Here is a 7189-nt window from a genome sequence, read left to right on the forward strand (position 1 = left end):
TGTTTATTTACTTATTTGTCTGTGTTGTGTCTTAGTCACGGCATGTGGGATCTAGTTCCCTGACCAGGAATCAAACCTGGGTCCCCTTCTTTGGGAGCTTGGGATCTTAGTCACTGGACCACCAGGGAAGTCCTTGCTATGGTTCTTATGAACATAGTGGCAATCCAACAGGGCAGAACTTTGAGAAAATGGTATGGCTGTCATCACATCACTATTTAACCTCACTGAAAAAAAGATGTTTTTCACTGATGCCTGTATCTGCTATGAGCTGCTTGATTCCACTGGCACGGATACTTACTTTAAATCACCAAGTGATCACTTAACCCTGGACTGTCCAACAGATAAATGCAAGGCCACAGATGTAATTTCAGATTTTCTAGCAACCACATTGAAGAAACAAGTGACATTAACCTTAATAAGATGTTTTACTTGGCCCAATACGTGCAAATTATTATCATTTCAACTTATATTTGATATAAACATTGCTAATGGGATATTTTACATCTTTTTTCGTGTCCTGAGTTTTCAGAATTGACTTTGTATTTTACACTTACCAATTCAAGTCAGTCACATTTCAAATGGTCAGTAGCCACATGTGGTCCGTGGCCACCTTGTTGGACAGTATGGACAAATTTTCTTCATGTAGCTTTGTCATTCATAAATAAGAGAAAGTTTTTCTTTTTTTTTTTTCTAATCAGTAATACTATAGACCATCTGGGTAAAAAAACTCTCTTAGTAATTAAACATGATCTGACTGATGAGAATGGAATTTAAATAGTATGTCACAAAGTTTAAATTTATAAAATGATTATACATCAACTACTGCAACTTTAAAGAGTACCATTATTTTTAAAATTTTACCCACTTGAAACAAAAGAGAGGTCTAGTTAAAAATAGAACACTTGATGTGATTACTAACAATTAGGATTCAGGGCTTTTCCCAAATTGATGAAACAGTAATTGTAGATCAGTTAAAGAACAGCACTAAATCCTTAGCTTAGAAGCAGAGCCAAGTGCTGGGCACATTCAAGGTACACTGTACCAGTGGAGGAAATCATCAGAAATCTTAGACTGGAGATGTGGCCCTATGCTTATAAGCAGTCCAGTACAGCTTGGGAGAGCTGAGACCTGGTTCTAGCAAGTCCTAGCTGTGTTACTTTCTTCAAGTTAGTTAACTTCTCTGAGTCTCAATCTAATTATGAGAAAAGAGAGATGATCTATGTTTATTCTTTTAAAAAATTATAGTTGGTATACAATATTATATGTTGCAGGTATACAATATAATGATTCCCAATTTTTAAAGGTTATACTCTATTTATATCAATGTTGATTTTTGAGTAAGTTCTTGAGAGAATTAAATACCAAACAGTTACTGGCACGAAGTTGCCGACAATGGTCCGTCTAATCAAAGCTTTGGTTTTTCCAGAAATGGTATGGACCTAACAGAAGCAAAAGATATTAAGAGGTGGCAAGAATACACAGAAGAACTATGCAAAAAGATCTTCATGACTGAGATAATCACGATGGCGTGATCACTCACCTAGAGCCAGACATTTTGGAATGTGAAGTCAAGTGGGCCTTAGGAAGTATCACGATGAACAAAGCTAGTGGAGGTGATGGAATTCCAATTGAGCTACTTCAAATCCTAAAAGATGATGCTCTGAAAGTGCTGCACTCAGTATGTCAGGAAATTTGGAAAACTCGGCAGTGGCCACAGGACTGGAAAGGTCAAGGCAATGCCAAAGAATGCTCAAACTACTGCACAATTGCACTCATCTCACACACTAGCAAAGTAATACTCAAAATTCTCCAAGCCAGGCTTCACTAATATGTGAACCATGAACTTTCAGATATTCAAGGTGGATTTAGAAAAGGCAGAGGAACCAGCGATCAAATTGCCAACATCTGTTGGATCATTGAAAAAGCAAGAGAGTTCCAGAGAAACATCTACTTCTGCTTTATTGACTATGCCAAAGCCTTTGACTGTGTGGATCACAACAAACTGTGGAAAATTCTTAAAGAGATAATACCAGACCACCTTACCTGCCTCCTGAGAAACCTGTATGCAGGTCAAGAAGCAACAGTTAGAACCAGACATGGAACAACAGACTGGTTCCAAATCAGGAAAGGAGTACATCAAGGCTGTATATTGTCACCCTGCTTATTTAACTTCTATGCAGAGTACATCATGAGAAATCCTGGGCTGGATGAAGCACAAGCTGAAATCAAGATTGCAGGGAGAAATATCAATAATGTCAGATATGCAGATGATACCACCCTTATGACAGAAAGTGAAGAACAAAAGAGCCTCTTGATGAAAATGAAAGAGGAGTGTGAAAAAGTTGGCTTAAAACTCAGCATTCAGAAAACAAAGATCATGGCATCTGGTCCCATCACTTCATGGCAAATAGATGGGGAAACAATGGAAACACTGAGAGATTTTATTTTTGGTGGCTCCAAAATCACTGCTGATGGTAACTGCAGCCATGAAATTAAAAGACGCTTACTCCTTAGAAGAAAAGCTATGACCAACCTAGACAGCATATTTAAAACAAAGGTCTGTCTAGTCAAGGCTATAGTTCTCCCAGTAGTCATGTATGGATGTGAGAGTTGCACTATAAAGAAAGCTGAACCCAGAAGAATTGATGCTTTTGAACTATGATGTTGGAGAGGACTCCTGAGAGTCTCTTGGACTGCAAGGGATCCAACCAGTCCATCCTAAAGGAAATCAGTCCTGAATATTCATTGGAAGGACTGATGGTGAAGCCGAAACTCCAATACTTTGGCCACCTGATGGGAAGAGCTGGCTCGTTTGAAAAGACCCTGATTCTGGGAAAGATTGAAGGTGGGAGGAGAAGGGGATGATAGAGGATGAGATGGTTGGATGGCATCACCGTTGCAATGGACATGAGTTTGAGTAGGCTCCAGGAGTTGGTGATCGACAGGGAGGCCTGGCATGCTATAGTCCAAGAGGTCACAAAAAGCCAGACATGACTGAACGACTGGACTGGAACTGAATTAAACAAAGTCCACAGTTTACACTAGGATTTCCTCCACCAATCCCCCCTTTTTTTGCTGGAATATTTTAAAGAAAATCCCATCTGTAAATACTTTGGTATTATGTATATATATACTGGGTACATATATGTACATAAATATTACATATGTTGTGCAATACAGACAAGTAGGATTTGGTGAAGCAGCTCAGAGATGAGCTTCAGCAGAAAGCTACTCCCAACCCAGGAGCTGGGGAAGCGTGTTCCTAAACCTTAGGGCCACAGACACCCAGTGATGGGGTTGTAGGAGGTTGAATGAAGCATTCAAGTCCTAAACCCCAGTATGTGTGAATGTGACCTTATTAGGAAATAGGGATTTTCACAGATGCACTCAAGTCAAGATGAGGTCACACTAGGTTTGGGTGGGTCCTAAGTCTGGTGACTGGTGTCTTTTAAAAAAAGGAGAGATCTGGATACAGAGACACAGAGGAGATATGCAGAAAAAAAAAACAACAGAGACAGAGATTGGAGTAATGTGCCTATAAACCAAGGAACATGAAGGATTGCTGACACCCACCGGAAGTCAGGAGATAAGCATAGAACATGTTCTTACTCAGAGGCTTCAGAAAGAACCAACTCTGCTGACAGCTTGATCTTGGACCTCTGGTCTCCTGAACTGTGAGAGAATGAATTTCAGTTGCTTAAGCTTCTTTAGTCTATAGAATTTTGTCAGCAGCCCTAGCAGGTTGATACAGCAAGGGAGGCTGGGAGGTGAGTCCTCTGAGATGTAGATCAGAGAAGGGCAAAGTTAGAGGACATATCTGAGAATAAGCAGATCGATAGTCAGTATAAGTATCATGCCATTATCCCCCAATCACTGTTACCAACAATTCCTTAATATAATCTCATATCCAGAATAAACTTATATATGTTAAGTGTTAAGATTTGGACGTTTTGTTTCCTATCAAAATGGCAGAATTTCTAGTTGTCAGGCTTCTATGGTATTGTGGTATAGCACCAAGAATTTCATTCAGCTCTATTGCAATTGATAATGAAACAGTCACTGTGCATCTGAAGGAACAATCCTTTCATTGGCAGGAATCTTGACCTTCTTTAAAAGCTATAACAGACTTCCTTAGTGGTCCAATGGGTTGAGACTCCATGTTTCCACTGTAGGGAGCATGGGTTCGATCCCTGACTGAGGAAGTTCCACATACTATGCAGTGTGGCAAAAAAATAAAATAAAAGCCATACCAAGAAATTTTGGTTTTGAGGCTACTTAGACTAGAAGATTGGAGAAGGTAATGGCACCCATCTCCAGTACTCTTGCCTGGAAAATCCCATGAACGGAGGAGCCTGGTAGGCTGCAGTCCATGAGGTCGCTAAGAGTCGGACACGACTGAGTGACTTCACTTTACTTTTCACTTTCATGCATTGGAGAAGGAAAGGGCAACCCACTCCAGTATTCTTGCCTGGAGAATCCCAGGGACGGGGGAGCCTGGTGGTCTGCTGTCTATGGGGTCGCACAGAGTCGGACACGACTGAAGTGACTTAGCAGCAGCAGCAGCAGCAGACTAGAAGATTCACTGGAAAAGACCTTGATGCTGGGAAAAGTAGAAGGCAGGAGGAGAAGGGGGCAACAGAAGATGAGATGGTTGGATTGCATCACTGACTCAGTGGACATGAGTTTGAGCAAGCTCCAGGAGATGGTGAAGGACAAGGGAAGCCTGGCGTGCGGCAGTCCATGGAGTTGCAAAGAGTCAGACATGACTGAGCGACTGAACAACAACAGTAAGACTAGAAGAGGTTGCAACAACCCAAAGAATCTGTGGACATTGTTTAAATTCATAAATATTGATTCTTAAGAGCCATAATCTGGTATTATATAAACATCTTCCTCTCTAAATAAGACTCTGATTGTTCTAATAATGACTACACACCCATAACAGAAGATATTCTTCTTAAACAAGGAGTCATAAGAGCTGAAAGAGAAAATTAAGTATTTGGTATATTTGAAGGAAATAGAAAATACTTCCTGATAGAGGTTCAGTTTGAAAGTGGATCATGACAGATGCACAAAAGAAAATGAACTGTGTATATGTTTGCACAATGACACTTCAAACATTTATAAACAATTCTCCAGAGAGTAAGATATTTTATTAAAGAAGGCTAAGAGATTATTAGAGAAGAACAAACAATATAATGTTAACAAAGAAAAAGCAAAACAAAGTCTACTAAAAATATTACTATATATTTGATATATGGGGGAAATGTGAGGAACAGCAAGAAAAAGTTCTTGTGGTTACGATGAAGAGTAAAACCAGGTTTTGGTAGAACATAAAAGACTATTGTGGAAGTATAAACTATCAGGTTGAAGATAAGCTACAAAGATATATCAGACATAAGGCTTCCCTGGTGGCTCAGTGGTAAAGAATCTGCCTGACAATTCAGGACACATGGGTTCAATCCCTGGATTGAGAAGATCCCCTGGAGAAGGAAATGTCAGCCCACTCCAGTATTCTTGCCTGGGAAATCCCATGGACAGAGGAGACTGGTAGGCTACAGTCCATGAGGTCAAGAGTCAGACAAGATTTAGCGACCAAACAACAGCAAATATATTGTACAACACGGAATATGGCCAATATTTTATAATAACTATAAATAGAGCATAACTAAAAAAATTGTGATTCACTGATTATATACCTGTAACTTCTATAATATTGTACATCAACTATACTTCAATTTAAAAAATCAGTTGTAGTGAGTCCCAGTTTAAAAGAAAGACTATATTGTGGAATGGAATGGAGAAGTGTTAAGTGTTTGCCACAAATCTTGGTAAGTCTGCTTCTAAAATATTTTCTTTTTTCATATTCAGCAAAGAATAAAATATTAATAATTATGAGTTGAGAAAATAAGAGAATTATAAGGAGAAATGAACCAGCCAAGCATTTGATCCCAGCTCAGGGTCATCTCGGAGAAGGCAATGGCACCCCACTCCAGTACTGTTGCCTGGAAAATCCATGGACGGAGGAGCCTGGTGGGCTGCAGTCCATGGGGTCGCTAAGAGTCGGGCACGACTGAGCGACTTCACTTTCACTTTTCACTTTCATGCATTGGAGAAGGAAATGGCAACCCACTCCAGTGTTCTTGCCTGGAGAATCCCGGGGCGGGGAAGTCTGGTGGGCTGCCATCTATGGGGTCGCACAGAGTCGGACATGACTGAAGCGACTTAGCAGCAGCAGCAGCAGCAGGGTCATCTGGTGGGGAGGGGAAGTTATATTAAAAATATTTTCAAGTATATAAATACTGTCAAGTTTGATAAACAGTGGTAACACTGGGGTCATTTGGTAATAGCAAACAAGATGAAAGCTTTATTTCCATATACAGTGCATGCATGCTCAGTCCTGTCAGACTCTTTGCGACCCCATGGACTGTAGCCAGCCAGGCTCCTCTGTTTATGGAATTCTCCAGGCCAGAATACTGGAGTGGGCTGCCATTTCCTCATCCAGGGTATCTTCCCAACCCAAGGATTGAACCCGAGTCTCCTCTGGCTCCTACATTGGCAGGCAGATTCTTTACCACTGAGTTACCTGGGAAGACTTTCATATACAGTAGGGGCCATAATAGAAGGCTGGCTCTGGCATGGGGTATCCTAAAGACAATGCAACATGATTCAGCTGGTGAGACTTAAGCATCTCAAATCTGGTCTTCCATTGCAATAATGACCTTGATGTAAAAAAAGGGGATTAGGAAAGGTGGAACTGAGGACTAAGTCATGCATATCAACTAAAATCCTTATATAACTCTCCTGACATCTTTTCATTTGTTTGTTCTGTGTATTCACTCATCCCACTGGTAGAGATAGATAGATACATAGACAGGAGACTTTTCTGGCGGTTCAGTGATTAAGAATCTGCCTTCCTTGCAGGGGACAAGGGTTTGATCCCTGTAGGGGAACTAAAATCCCACACGATGCAGGGCAATTAAGCTGGCACATGGCAGGTACTGAGCCCACACACTGCAACTATAGAGAAGCCCCAAGCACCACAGCTAAGACCCAGTGCCACCAAGTAAATGAAAAATAAATTGAAAAAAAAATAGACAGATAAATAAAACATATTATGTCAGATATTGTTCTAGGCACTGGGTGTGCAACAGTAAACAAAAGAGAAAAAAAAATCCCTGTCTTTATG

Source organism: Bubalus kerabau, chromosome 2 (genome assembly GCF_029407905.1).
Source record: "Bubalus kerabau isolate K-KA32 ecotype Philippines breed swamp buffalo chromosome 2, PCC_UOA_SB_1v2, whole genome shotgun sequence".
Classification (NCBI taxonomy): Eukaryota; Metazoa; Chordata; class Mammalia; order Artiodactyla; family Bovidae; genus Bubalus; species Bubalus kerabau.